We start from the raw sequence: 12,282 nt of genomic DNA, 5'->3' as shown, positions 1-12,282 counted from the left end.
AGGAGTCACTTGGAGCAATAAACAGATCAGAATTCCAGAATCAACACTTTGGAATGAGTTTATTCCAAATATCTAGAGCACTGTGTTCCTTAACTAGCCAAGCAGAGACTCCTCAGACACAAGTGCCTCTGTGATATGTTCAATTTTACTTTGACAAGAAGACATTACCTTTCTTTGTGATTGACTAAAAACAGAAACAAATAAAAATCGTTACTCCGAAAGCAAGATAAGGAAGAAGCAGGGATTCTATATTTACATGTAAGGACTTTTTAAACATAGAAATTTACTCGTGCAAGCAGCAAGTGTGTCTATGGTTTCTCTCTGTTGGAGAAGTTGCTTGATGAGCTAGGTTTTGAATTACATAAGAAGGCTTATACACAGGGAAAGTTTTGAGTCTAATGAGAAATGTCACTTGGAAAATGTAACGAAAAGAGTCTTGTTCAAAAAATCCCTGCTGACGAAACCTGAAATCAATATTGATGAATTTGGCTCATGCAATTTTCACTAAGTAGAATGAACTGGGATGGTAGAAGATATTCTAGCTGTATTTCCTCAGCATGCCAATAGAGTTTGTCCAGCATTCTTCCAGCTTCACATGTGGCATACATTTATTATTTACAATACACACACAGGAAGTGCTTGATTGATGAGATAACCCCTTTTTCAGGAAGATCTTTTCCAAATGGGCCTTTATACTGTATGTATTAAATGAAGTACCATAAAGTCAGTATGATATAGCTTTTCACCCCTATATTTTATTCCAGATAAAAATATTAAAAGGGTAATTTTTTTGGTAAAGTATGATATAAAATATGGTTGCAGATAAACACAGATTGTTCCTCTATATCTTTCTCTTTGCCTGCTCTCTATCATGTTGTGTGCAGTGTGTGCAAAATGTATGTAAATATAAAATATGAAGAGAGAAGAGGGAGGAGAGATTGTTTCCAGATAAAATGCATTCATTTAGACTAGATCACTGCATTCATAGGTTTTCACCCATATTTACATATTCATATTATACTTTTATGTTGAGTGAGAACAATGAACGTTCAAAGTGGCATTTGTGAAGTTTTGAAAATGTTTTAAATTTAATTTTGAAACACTAATATTCCATAATAGAAATGTTTCCATGTATTGTTGGAAAGTAAAATTTGCTTTTCAAGGAGGGACTAGCACTATGAGCAATGTCAAATTCATACAATTTGTTTTGGGATGAGCTGTTGGTTTTTAAATGACAATGTAATAATTCTGTTGCTAGACACCTTTCAAGACACACACAGAAATGCATATATACATAATCCATATAGGAATTTTCTTTTCAATAAAATAAATCTTTCCTTCACAAATCTTTGTATTATATAAGCTTCCTTCCAACAGCAGTCTCCAAGAGGACATTTCATGTACAATCATAATCACAAAGCATACTATTCATAAGTAATTTTCATATGTTTATATATGCATGTGCATCTGGGAATATACTTATCCATATGCAATGTGTATTCCTTTTCATATATTACTATGTATGGAATATTATTGATATAAACATATAAACATATTTTGATATATTTTGTTTATAAACATGTCTGAAAGTATAAGTGATTCAACAAGTTAATTTTTATTTACTATTCTAAATCATTATTTTAAATGACTCCCATGTATTTATTAATTTATTTTGTGTGACAACTCCATAAACATGTATTATTAATTACCCCCATTTTACAAATGATGAAACAGACACACTGATAGGTTTTGTAACTTGCCTTAGTTATTCTTTTGGACGGCAGGGCCAGGACGAATACCAAGACGACCAGACACACAATCTTCATGCTCATCGACCACGCTGTAGAACAGAAGTCAGCAAACTCACTGTAAAGAGCCAGATAATATGTATCTTAATCTTTGCAGGCTGCACACAATCTGTGTTGCATACTTTTATTTTTTTACAATAATCATGTTTAATATCATTTAATAGTCATTACAGAAACAGACCATGGGCCAGATTTGGGTGAGAGTAATGATTTGCCAACTCTAGTTTATTGCCAAAATGTCTCATGCAACTTTAAGAAAAACATAAACATGGGGTCCAGCACTATGGTATAGTACTCTAAGCCTCTGCCTGCAGCAACAGCATCCCACATGGACACCAGTTTGTGTCCTGGCTGCTACTCTTCCAAACCATCTCTCTGCTATGGCCTGAGAAAGCAATTGAAGATGATCCAAGTACTTGGGCCCCTGTACCCATGTGGGAGACCCAGCAGAAGCTCCTGATTTCTGGCTTCAGATTGACACAGCTCTGGCCAATGTGGTCATTTGGGGAGTGAACAGAGGAGAGAAGACATCTCTCTCTGTCTCTCCCTCTGTCTGTAACTCTGCTTCTCAAATAAATATTTTAAACAATTAAAAATAGACGAAACAGTGGTAGACAAACTGATATTTTACAACACTTTCGTTGTTGAAGGTCTACTTTCTTCCAAAAACCCCCAGTCACTGTTTCTTGAAATCAGGTTTCATTACCCCCTACCAACCCACAGGGTTGGGCTCCAGACAGCCCCATTCCCAGAATGTGACCAGTCTCATTTGATTGGTCCAGGGTGATCATGTGACCCAACATGGGTCAGAAAATTGAGAATTCTCACATTGTATAATGATCTCCAATGGTAGTGGTGGAGGTTCTTGTGTGAAATGAGACTAGGGCTTTTCAATGGTCTTGATTTCTACCACATGAACTAAAGAAACAGGGAAAGCCAGCCAGCTCTTTGTTCAGTTTTTTCCTACAGCCCAGCTGCTTTCTATCCTTGGATTTCCTAAGAAAAATCACATTTCCTTGCAATAAATCCTCCCTCCCTGTTATCTGGCACTGTTTTCTGTTGTTTACAACCAAAACCTTATATATTTTTATTTCCAATTTGCAAACATTTTTAGACAAGCAAAGCACTGGTTCAATAGAGTTTAAGGAGATAGATTCTTTTTTTTTTTTTTTTTTTTTTTTTTTTTTTTTTTTTTTTGACAGGCAGAGTGGACAGTGAGAGAGAGAGACAGAGAGAAAGGTCTTCCTTTGCCGTTGGTTCACCCTCCAATGGCCGCCGCGGCCAGCGCGATGCGGCCGGCGCACCGTGCTGATCCGATGGCAGGCGCCAGGAGCCAGGTGCTTTTCCTGGTCTCCCATGGGGTGCAGGGCCCAAGCACCTGGGCCATCCTCCACTGCACTCCCTGGCCACAGCAGAGGGCTGGCCTGGAAGAGGGGCAACCGGGACAGAATCCGGTGCCCCAACCGGGACTAGAACCCGGTGTGCCGGCGCCGCTAGGCGGAGGATTAGCCTAGTGAGCCGCGGCGCCGGCCTAAGGAGATAAATTCTTTCAGATTACTCAAGATGATATTAGTTCATAAATTTAAATATTAAAAATATACTTTTGGGCTGGCGCTGCAGCTCACTAGGCTAATCCTCCGCCTTGCGGCGCCGGCACACCGGGTTCCAGTCCCAGTCGGGGCGCCAGATTCTGTCCCGGTTGCCCCTCTTCCAGGCCAGCTCTCTGCTGTGGCCAGGGAGTGCAGTGGAGGATGGCCAAGTGCTTGGGCCCTGCACCCCATGGGAGACCAGGAGAAGCACCTGGCTCCTGGCTTCGGATCAGCGCAGTGCGCTGGCCACAGCGCGCTTGCAGCGGCGGCCATTGGAGGGTGAACCAACACAAAGGATGCCCTTTCTCTCTGTCTCTCTCACTGTCCACTCTGCCTGTCAAAAAATTAGAAAAAAAAATCACAAAAAAAAAGTATACCTTTGGCCCATCTATTAAGTGGGTTGTTTGTTTTGATGTTGCGAAGTTTCTTGATTTCTTTGTAGATTCTGGTTATCAACCCTTTATCTGTTGCATAGTTTGCAAATATTTTTCCCATTCTGTCGGTTGCCTCTTCACTCACCTGAGTGTTTCTTTTGCAGTACAGAAACTTCTCAATCTGATGCAATCCCAAATGTTAATTTTGGCTTTGACTGCCTGTGTTTCTGGGGTCTTTTCCAAGAAGTCTTTGCCAGTACCTATATCTTGCAGGGTTTCTCTAATGTTCTCTAATAATTTGATGGTGTCGGGTCATAGATTTAAGTCTTTAATCCTTGTTGAGTGAATTTTTGTGTACGGTGAAAGGTAGGGGTCTTGCTTCATGCTTCTGCACGTGGGAATCCAGTTTTCCCAGCACCATTTATTGAATAGACTGTCCTTACTCCAGGGATTGGTTTTGGATCCTTGATCAAATATAAGTTGGCTGTAGATGTTTGGATTGATTTCTGGTGTTTCTATTCTGTTCCATTGGTCTATCCATCTGTTTCTGTACCAGTACCATGCTGTTTTGATTACAACTGCCCTGTAGTATGTCCTCAAACCTGGTATTGTGATGCCTCCAGCTTTGTTTTTGTTGTACAAGATTGCTATGGCTATTCGAGGTCTCCTGTGTCTCCATATGAATTTAGGATCATTTTTTCCAGATCTGAGAAGAATGTCTTCAGTATTTTGATTGGTATTGCACTGAATCTATAAATTGCCAACAGACACATGAAAAAATATTCAAGATCACTAGCAATCAGGGAAATGCAAATCAAAACCACAATGAGGTTTCACCTCACCCCGGTTAGAATGGCTCACATTCAGAAATCAACCAACAACAGATGCTGGCGAGGATGTGGGGAAAAAGGGACACTAACCCACTGTTGGTGGGAATGCAAACTGGTCAAGCCACTATGGAAGTCAGTCTGGAGATTCCTCAGAAACCTGACTATAACCCTACCGTTCGACCCAGCCATCCCACTACTTGGAATTTACCCAAAGGAAATGAAATTGTCAAACAAACAAGCTGTCTGCACATTAATGTTTATTGCAACTCAATTCACAATAGCTAAGACCTGAAACCAACTCAAATGCCCATCAACAGTAGACTGGATAAAGAAATTATGGGACATGTACTCTATAGAATACTATACAGCAGTCAAAAACAATGAAATCTGGTCATTTGCAACAAAATGGAGGAATCTGGACAACATTATGCTGAGTGAATTAAGACATTCCCAAAGGGACAAATATTATGTGTTCTCCCTGATTGGCAACAACTAACTGAGCACCAAAGGGGAAACCTGTTGAAGTGAAATGGACATAATGAGAAACAGTGACTTGATCAGCCCTTGTCCTGACTGTTGATGTACAATCTAATACTTTATCCCTTTTAGTATTTTTTTGTTCTAGTACTATAGGTTGAACTCTGTAATTAACACACAATTATTCTTAGGTGTTTAAATTTTAACTGAAAAGTGATCCCTGTTAAATATAACAGTGGGAATAAGAGAGGGAGGAGATGTACAATTTGGTACATGCTCAATCGGACTTGCCCCAGATGGTGGAGTTAGAATCGTGCCAGGGGATCCCAATACAATCCCATCAAGGTGGCATGTACCAATGCCATCTCACTAGTCCAAGTGATCAATTTCAGTTCACAGTCAGTCAGTCACACTGATAGGTCTAAGAGTCAAAGGGATCACACAAACAAGACTAGTGTCTGCTAATACTGATAGACTCAAAAAGGGAGAGAACGCTCCAACATGGGAAGCAGGATACACAGCAGACTCATAGAATGGCAGATGTCCTAAATAGCACTCTGGCCTCAGAATCAGCCCTTGAGGCATTCGGATCTGGCTGAAGAGCCCATGAGAGTATTTTAGGCATGGAAAGCCAAGACACTCTGGCAAAAAAAAAAAAAAAAAAAAAAAAAAACCTAAATGAAAGATCTCTATGAGTGAGGGCCCAAGCACCTTGGCCATCCTCCACTGCACTCCCTGGCCACAGCAGAGAGCTGGCCTGAAAGAGGGGCAACCGGGACAGAATCCGGCGCCCCGACCGGGACTAGAACCTGGTGTGCCGGCACAGCTAGGCGGAGGATTAGCCTAGTGAGCCGCGGCGCCGGCCCTAAAATGAATCTTGATGTGAATGGAATGGGAGAGGGAGCAGGAGATGGGAGGGGTGCGAGTGGGAGGTAAGTTATGGGGGGGAAGCCATTGTAATCCATTAACTGTACTTTGGAAATTTATATTTACCAAATAAAATAAATAAATAAATAAATACTGCAAAAAATAAAATAAAAATAAATAAATAAATAAAAAATAACAATGTCTATTGAGGTCCTTGGCCCATCTCTCAAGTGGGTTGTTTGTTTTGTTGTTGTGTGTCGCTCCCCCTCTTCATGGAGGAACGACACTAAACCCTGCCTAGGCTTCATATCCGAGTCACGGCATCATTATGTCGCTCCCCGTCTACATGGAGGAACGACACTAAACCCTGCCTAGGCTTCATATCCGAGTCACGGCACCATTATGTCGCTCTCCGTCTTCGTGGAGGAACGACACAGGACCCTGCGCTGTTCTTTCATCTTCTCGGCCCTCCCCGGGTTTGCTGCTGGTTCTTCCCGGGTTGGCTACCGTCCCTTCCACCTCCGTGGAAGGGCGGCTCCCCCTGCCACATTCCCCACTTCCTCGGGGGAGCGGTACACCGCCGGCCGGCTCTCTCAGGGGCTGCACAGGTGTTCCTTCAGATAGATGTTCCTTGTGGATGTTGTCTCTCTCCTCTTTTATAGTCCTCTTCCACCAATCCCAACTCTGCTACCCACACGCCAAGTATGCTGCTCTCCTCCAATCAGGAGTAAGTCCTACAGTTTATTGGTTGAACTGGAGGCAGCTGTGTAGAAGCTGTTTCTTCCTTCTCAGCGCCATATTGTGGGAGAGCAGATGCACAGAATAAGTCTTAATTCCAGTAACTTAGTCTAGTCCGAGTTGCTCCCCACAGTTGTGGAGTTTCTTGATCTCTTTGTAGATTCTTGTTATTAATCCTTTATCTGTAGCATAGTGTGCAAATATTTTTTCCCATTCTGTCGGTTGCCTCTTCACTCACCTGAGTGTTTCTTTTGCAGTACAGAAACTTCTCAATTTGATGCAATCCCAATAGTTAATTTTGGCTTTGACTGCCTGGGCCCTCTAGGGTCTCTTCCAGAAAGTCTTTGCTGGTGCCAATATCTTATATATAAAGATAATTGAAAATGAATCTTGATGTGAATGGAATGGGAGAGGGAGCAGGAGATGGGAGGGGTGCGAATGGGAGGGAAATTATGGGGGGGAAAGCCATTATAATCCATAAACTGTACTTTGGAAATTTATATTTACTAAATAAAAGTTAAAAAAATACACCTTTAAACTAGTTCCCAATTAAACTAAATGTAACAAAATACTGTAGTTTATCAACAACCTTCATCATTCCCCTCACCTCCCACAGCAGTGGCAGTCACTAAATAGCCAGAACCTAATGTTGAGAGTTCAATAATTGTTAAAATGTCTACTGTCTCCAGCACTTTTCTTACCTTAAACCATCACCCATTGCTGCAACAGCAGCCATGCTATAGTAGTCACTCAAGACATACTGAGTTTGTTAAAGTGGTTAACTGAGGCGTAATATGATTTTTTTTAAAGAGTTTATTTGAGCCAACAACTCCAAAAGTGGGCAACTCCAAAGCAGAAGTAGTACAGCAGCTCCACCAAGGGAATGAAAAAGAGAAGCTGTTATAGGACCGAGTTAAAGCAAAGATAATATTTGATTGGTTACAGTTTTGCAACTGCCTTATGGGTTGTATACCATTGGGAAGTTCCTAGATAAAGAATTCTAAACTAGTTGACTGCTTCTGACGGGTTCACTGATAAATGCCTTTACAAAAATTGCTGCAGCTGGGGCCGGCGCCTGGGTGCAGTAGGTTAATCCTCCACCTGCTTGGGCCCCTGCACCCGTGTGGGAGACTCGGAAGAAGCTCCTGGTTCCTGGCTTCGAATCAGCACAGCTTTGGCCATTGTGGCCATTTGGGGAGTGAACCAACGGAAGGAAGACCTTTCTCTCTGTCTTTTCCTCTCACTGTCTGTAACTCAATCTCTCAAATAAAAAAAAAAAAAACCTTTAAAAAAGAAACTGCTGCTGTTAAGTTTTGCTCATGTTTGTAAATCAAGCAAGATTAATTCCAAGTTGAACATTATAAGTTCAGAGACTATTTAGGCCTGGTCTCCATTTTGATTGCTTTAACTAAAGTTGAATTAATAGCCTTATATCTTAATGCTTAATATTTTAATATTCAATAATGTTCAAACTATGCCTGCTTATTTGCAAGGGATTTTAATTTAAATAACTAGTTAAAAATTATTCCTTTAAACATGAAACATGCCAGAAAGAAATATTCATAGAAATAAGGAAAAGAAGGGCTTGTTATTACAGCCTAATGGGTTAAGCTGCTACTTCCCTATTTTCAGTTACCGGCTGCTCCACTTTCAATATAGCTCCCTGCTAAAACTCGTGGAAAAGCAGAGGAGGATGGTCCAGTGCTTGGGCCCCTACCACCCATGTGGGAGACCTGGATGGAGTTCCAGGCACCTAACTACAACCTGGCTCAAACCCAATCAATGTGGCCATTTGGGGAGAGAACCACCAGACAGAAGACCTTTCTCTCTATCTCTTCCTCTCTCTCGCCTTCTGTCAGTTTGCCTTTCAAATAAACAAACAAAATCAGGAATGAAGGAAGGCAGGCGAGAAGGGGAACATCTGGCCAAATGGAGCCTTTTTTTTAAATGGACATGCTTAAGTGAAAACATAATGAATGTGGCAACTAAAGAAAATGGCTTTGGGGCCAGCACCATGGCTCACTAGGCTAATCCTCTGCCTGAGGTGCCAGCACTCCGAGTTCTAGTTCCGGTTGGGGCGCCGGTTCTGTCCCGGTTGCTCCTCTTCCAGTCCAGCTCTCTGCTGTGGCCCCAGAAGGCAGTGGAGGATGGCCCAGGTGCTTGGGCCCTGCACCCCATGGGAGACCAGGAGAAGCACCTGGATCCTGGCTTTGGACTGGTGCAGCGCGCCAGCGGTAGCAGCCATTTGTGGGGGTGAACCAATGGAAGGAAGACCTTTCTCTCTCTCTCACTGTCCTCTGCCTTTCCAAAAAAAAAAAAAAAAGAAAGAAAGAAAAAGAAAAAGAAAGAAAGAAAAGAAAAAGACTTTGGATTTACATTATTGACATTACTTAAGGTAAATCAAGTTGCAAGTTGCAACAATGCATACAGAGTTTTCAAATCCTTTAGGAACATCAAACCTACATTCATGTGTGGAATTACTGGGGACCATATCCCAATCATGTCTTCTTTTGGAAGTCACATAATAAAGTCACACTTGTGGGGCAAATGGCAAAAAAATATTTTCTTTTTAAAAATGAATTTTGAAGGATGGCCAAAGGCCCAGCCATCGTGGTGAGATCAGCATCACCAGCTGATTTCCTGAGTTAAATACCTCCAGCCAGAAGAACTGACTTACATGGATGGGATGTTATACTGCAAAGTGATTTCTTTAAAAATTTCATAGGTATGGAGATTTTTTAAGTGAATAATCACATGGACTTGCCAGATTTTTCCTTACGTAGTCTTCCGAATGGCCTGGCTTCATGAGTCATCCTTTCAAGCCTCTAGACTCAACCAGTGATATTAAGGGTAATTTTCCATGAAGCATTATTTTTACACAACACAGTAACCACTGCATATTCTTACATCCAGATCTGAGGATTTTTTTGTTTCAAAAACAAAGCACCAGAAGATGTATGCTGCCAGTTCCACAGCTAGTCTCATTTCATTCCCTCCACTACGCAAGAGCCTGCAATTGCTCTCTAACTCTACCCTTCCAAGTCAGGGGGGTCATTTGGTTACAGTCTCAACTGAAAAGTAAGAATTTATATTTAAAACACAGAAATGCACTCTTCATAGTTTGGAGGTATTTTTATTTGAGCACTTAGTCTGTAATGGCTGTTGCCCAGCAGTTGCCAAACTACTTTCTCTCTTGGGATCCTTATTCTTTCTTTCTTACCATGCAGAGTAACAGTTCTTCAGTACTCATTTCCTGAACAAGATTACTTTTCAGTATCAGACTTCACCATCAAGTCTTTCCCCAGCCCCATACTGAAAATCCATGTTGTGGCTAAACAGGGTGATTTTTTCAGATACGACTGCATGTAGAAGCAAACATACAGGAGTGAAGAATTGGCTGACCCTTTACACTGCATATTATCACTGTTCATAAATGAGCATTTCATTGGGCAGCCTCATCTAAGAGAGAAGCATTTAGGCAGGACAGTGACACAATGCCCAACCAGGACTTGGGAGTGCTCCAAAAAAGGAAAAAACAGCATCCATGACTTGGAGTAAATCCATGTCAGTTAGGAAAGGGATGTGGAGTGTTTTTCAAAGGCTTTCAAGAGCTTCCATTTCATTGCAGGTGATTGCTTCATGTACAGAGTCACTGGGGTATGGTCCAGATCCCAGATATAAATTCATACACAGAGACTGGCTGTTACTAAGGTAAGAAGGGAGAGACAGTACTGGACTTGAAGTCAGCATACAACTCTGAATCTGACCTTTGATAGTTGGATCCAGATTTTCTAGTATGTTGGATTAAAAGGAGATTTAATCTCCATAAGGATCAGTTTTCCTTATCTATTAGGCATTGTTTCTGGTTTATAATCTTGTCTCAGAAACTAAAATCAAACACACCATGTTGAAACATCTAGCCAATGCAATACACAACAACAAATTAAATGCTTTTTTAAAGGCATCCAGAGAGCAACAACATGGGCCAGCTCAAAGCAGCTGAAAACAACAGCTGGCATGGCCACCAAGTAAGCTCATAGAAAAATGTAATCTGCGTCAAGATGTCTTCCTCAGCCAACACTTTTCCTGCAGCTGGGAATTCGGAGAATTTCTGTGTCTCTAGATAACATAAAATAGAGGGGACAGAGAAAGAATGGAATGCAGATAGGGTACACTTAAAATGCAACGACAATGCCAGGCAAAGGTACCTCTGAGAACTGAGATGATCAAAACTCCCTGCAGGAGCAGGAGCTGTAGGCATCCCTCATGTTTTATGATTTGGAGACAGTTTCTTTGTTGTGGCTTGGGTTTCTCAGCAAACAGGTTTGAGATGAAAATTTGCATAAAGAGAATGAATTGAGAATAATTTCTTTGAAGGAGCATGCGAATCTGGACTGGCAAAGAGAGAGTTAACCTGCAGTGCAGTAGCAGCAGCTTTGTCAGTTCTGCAGGGACTCTGAAGCTGGGAAGGGCCATCAGAGATGTCTCATGAGACAGAGGAGCCAAACATTTGTCCCCATCAAATGAAGGCTGAATCCAGAGAGAGGGTGTCAGCGTGGGAGAGGAAACTTTATTTGGAAGGCATTTCCCCAAAAGTAATTCAGCCCTGGGTGTTCAGCAGCCATCCATTATGGCAGCGGGAGAGGTAAGCTCTGAGTCCTCTAGTGGGGACTGCATACACGACAGATCCTCTGGAGACCACACCTCGCCATCCAGGGGAAACAACTCCACAAGATTCTTTCTGGTTTGCGTCTTTTTGTCTGATGGCCCTTCCCAGCTTCAGAGTCCCTGCAGAATTGACAAAGCTGCTGCTACTGCACTGCACTTTCAGGAGGACTATTACTGAGACACATTAGAACTCCTGCCTTGGTAGATGGTCATGGGGAATACACCCCATACTCACTGTCTCTTCTCTACTATCCATTCTCTGCTAACACCTCAAGAGCATTTACCAGGTTGGCACCTGGACTCTCATTCTTAAGGAACATCAGAACCTGTTCAACATTCCCTTTCCAAACTGTCGATGCTACACATAACCATGTACCATGAAAATCACTTAGGAGATAACCAAGGCACGTCCCAGCATAGCACTTTTACTTAGCTCCTTGTGTAACAGCAGCCCTTTCTTTTCTCAATAACCAGCATCAATTTCCCTTGCTGGGATGATGACTCATCTCCTTGTCTGTTGCTCTCTAGGCACAAGCCCATAGTGACCAGGTGGCAGCCACAGTTTAAAATGTACAAGGATTTTTACTGTGTACTCTGAGGGGTAGCAACAGAAACCAAACTGAAGAGCTTAGTATTGCAAAAACTTGAAGAACAAATCCCCCCAAGCAAGCCACTGGGAGTGAAAATAAGGTAAGTGACTTGTACTTTCCACTTTTGATTCCTGGATATAAGTACTGGACCTACTAAGGAGATAGCCTGTGTAAACTAATGTAGGGTATGTATCCCAACTGAAGGGTGTCACCTCAACTGTACCTTCACAAAAGACTTCCACTTTCCTAGCAGGCTGATGGCTTTTGAGGGGTATGATAAATGATGGGACCAGTGCACTCTATGGCCACGTGAGCCCTGCATCTGAAGCACTATTACATAT

The 12,282-nt window shown here is 41.9% G+C and overlaps 1 protein-coding gene across 14 annotated transcripts in view; it reads right to left on the bottom strand.

Annotated features, from left to right (window-relative positions):
• LOC138844174 (uncharacterized) overlaps positions 1-12,282 on the bottom strand; it is a 411,900-nt gene that overhangs the window by 156,171 nt on the left and 243,447 nt on the right. For all 14 annotated transcript variants that reach the window (XR_011379722.1, XR_011379723.1, XM_070051340.1 and 11 more), the window contains one exon: positions 1,761-1,866. The gene's annotated coding sequence lies outside the window, so the exon portion shown is untranslated. The remainder of the gene's footprint in view (positions 1-1,760; positions 1,867-12,282) is intronic.

The sequence above is a fragment of the Oryctolagus cuniculus genome, chromosome 1 (assembly GCF_964237555.1).
Source record: "Oryctolagus cuniculus chromosome 1, mOryCun1.1, whole genome shotgun sequence".
In the NCBI taxonomy this organism is placed as follows: Eukaryota; Metazoa; Chordata; class Mammalia; order Lagomorpha; family Leporidae; genus Oryctolagus; species Oryctolagus cuniculus.
Note: the sequence above shows the minus strand (reverse complement) of the source record. Positions and strands in the feature narration are given on the sequence as shown.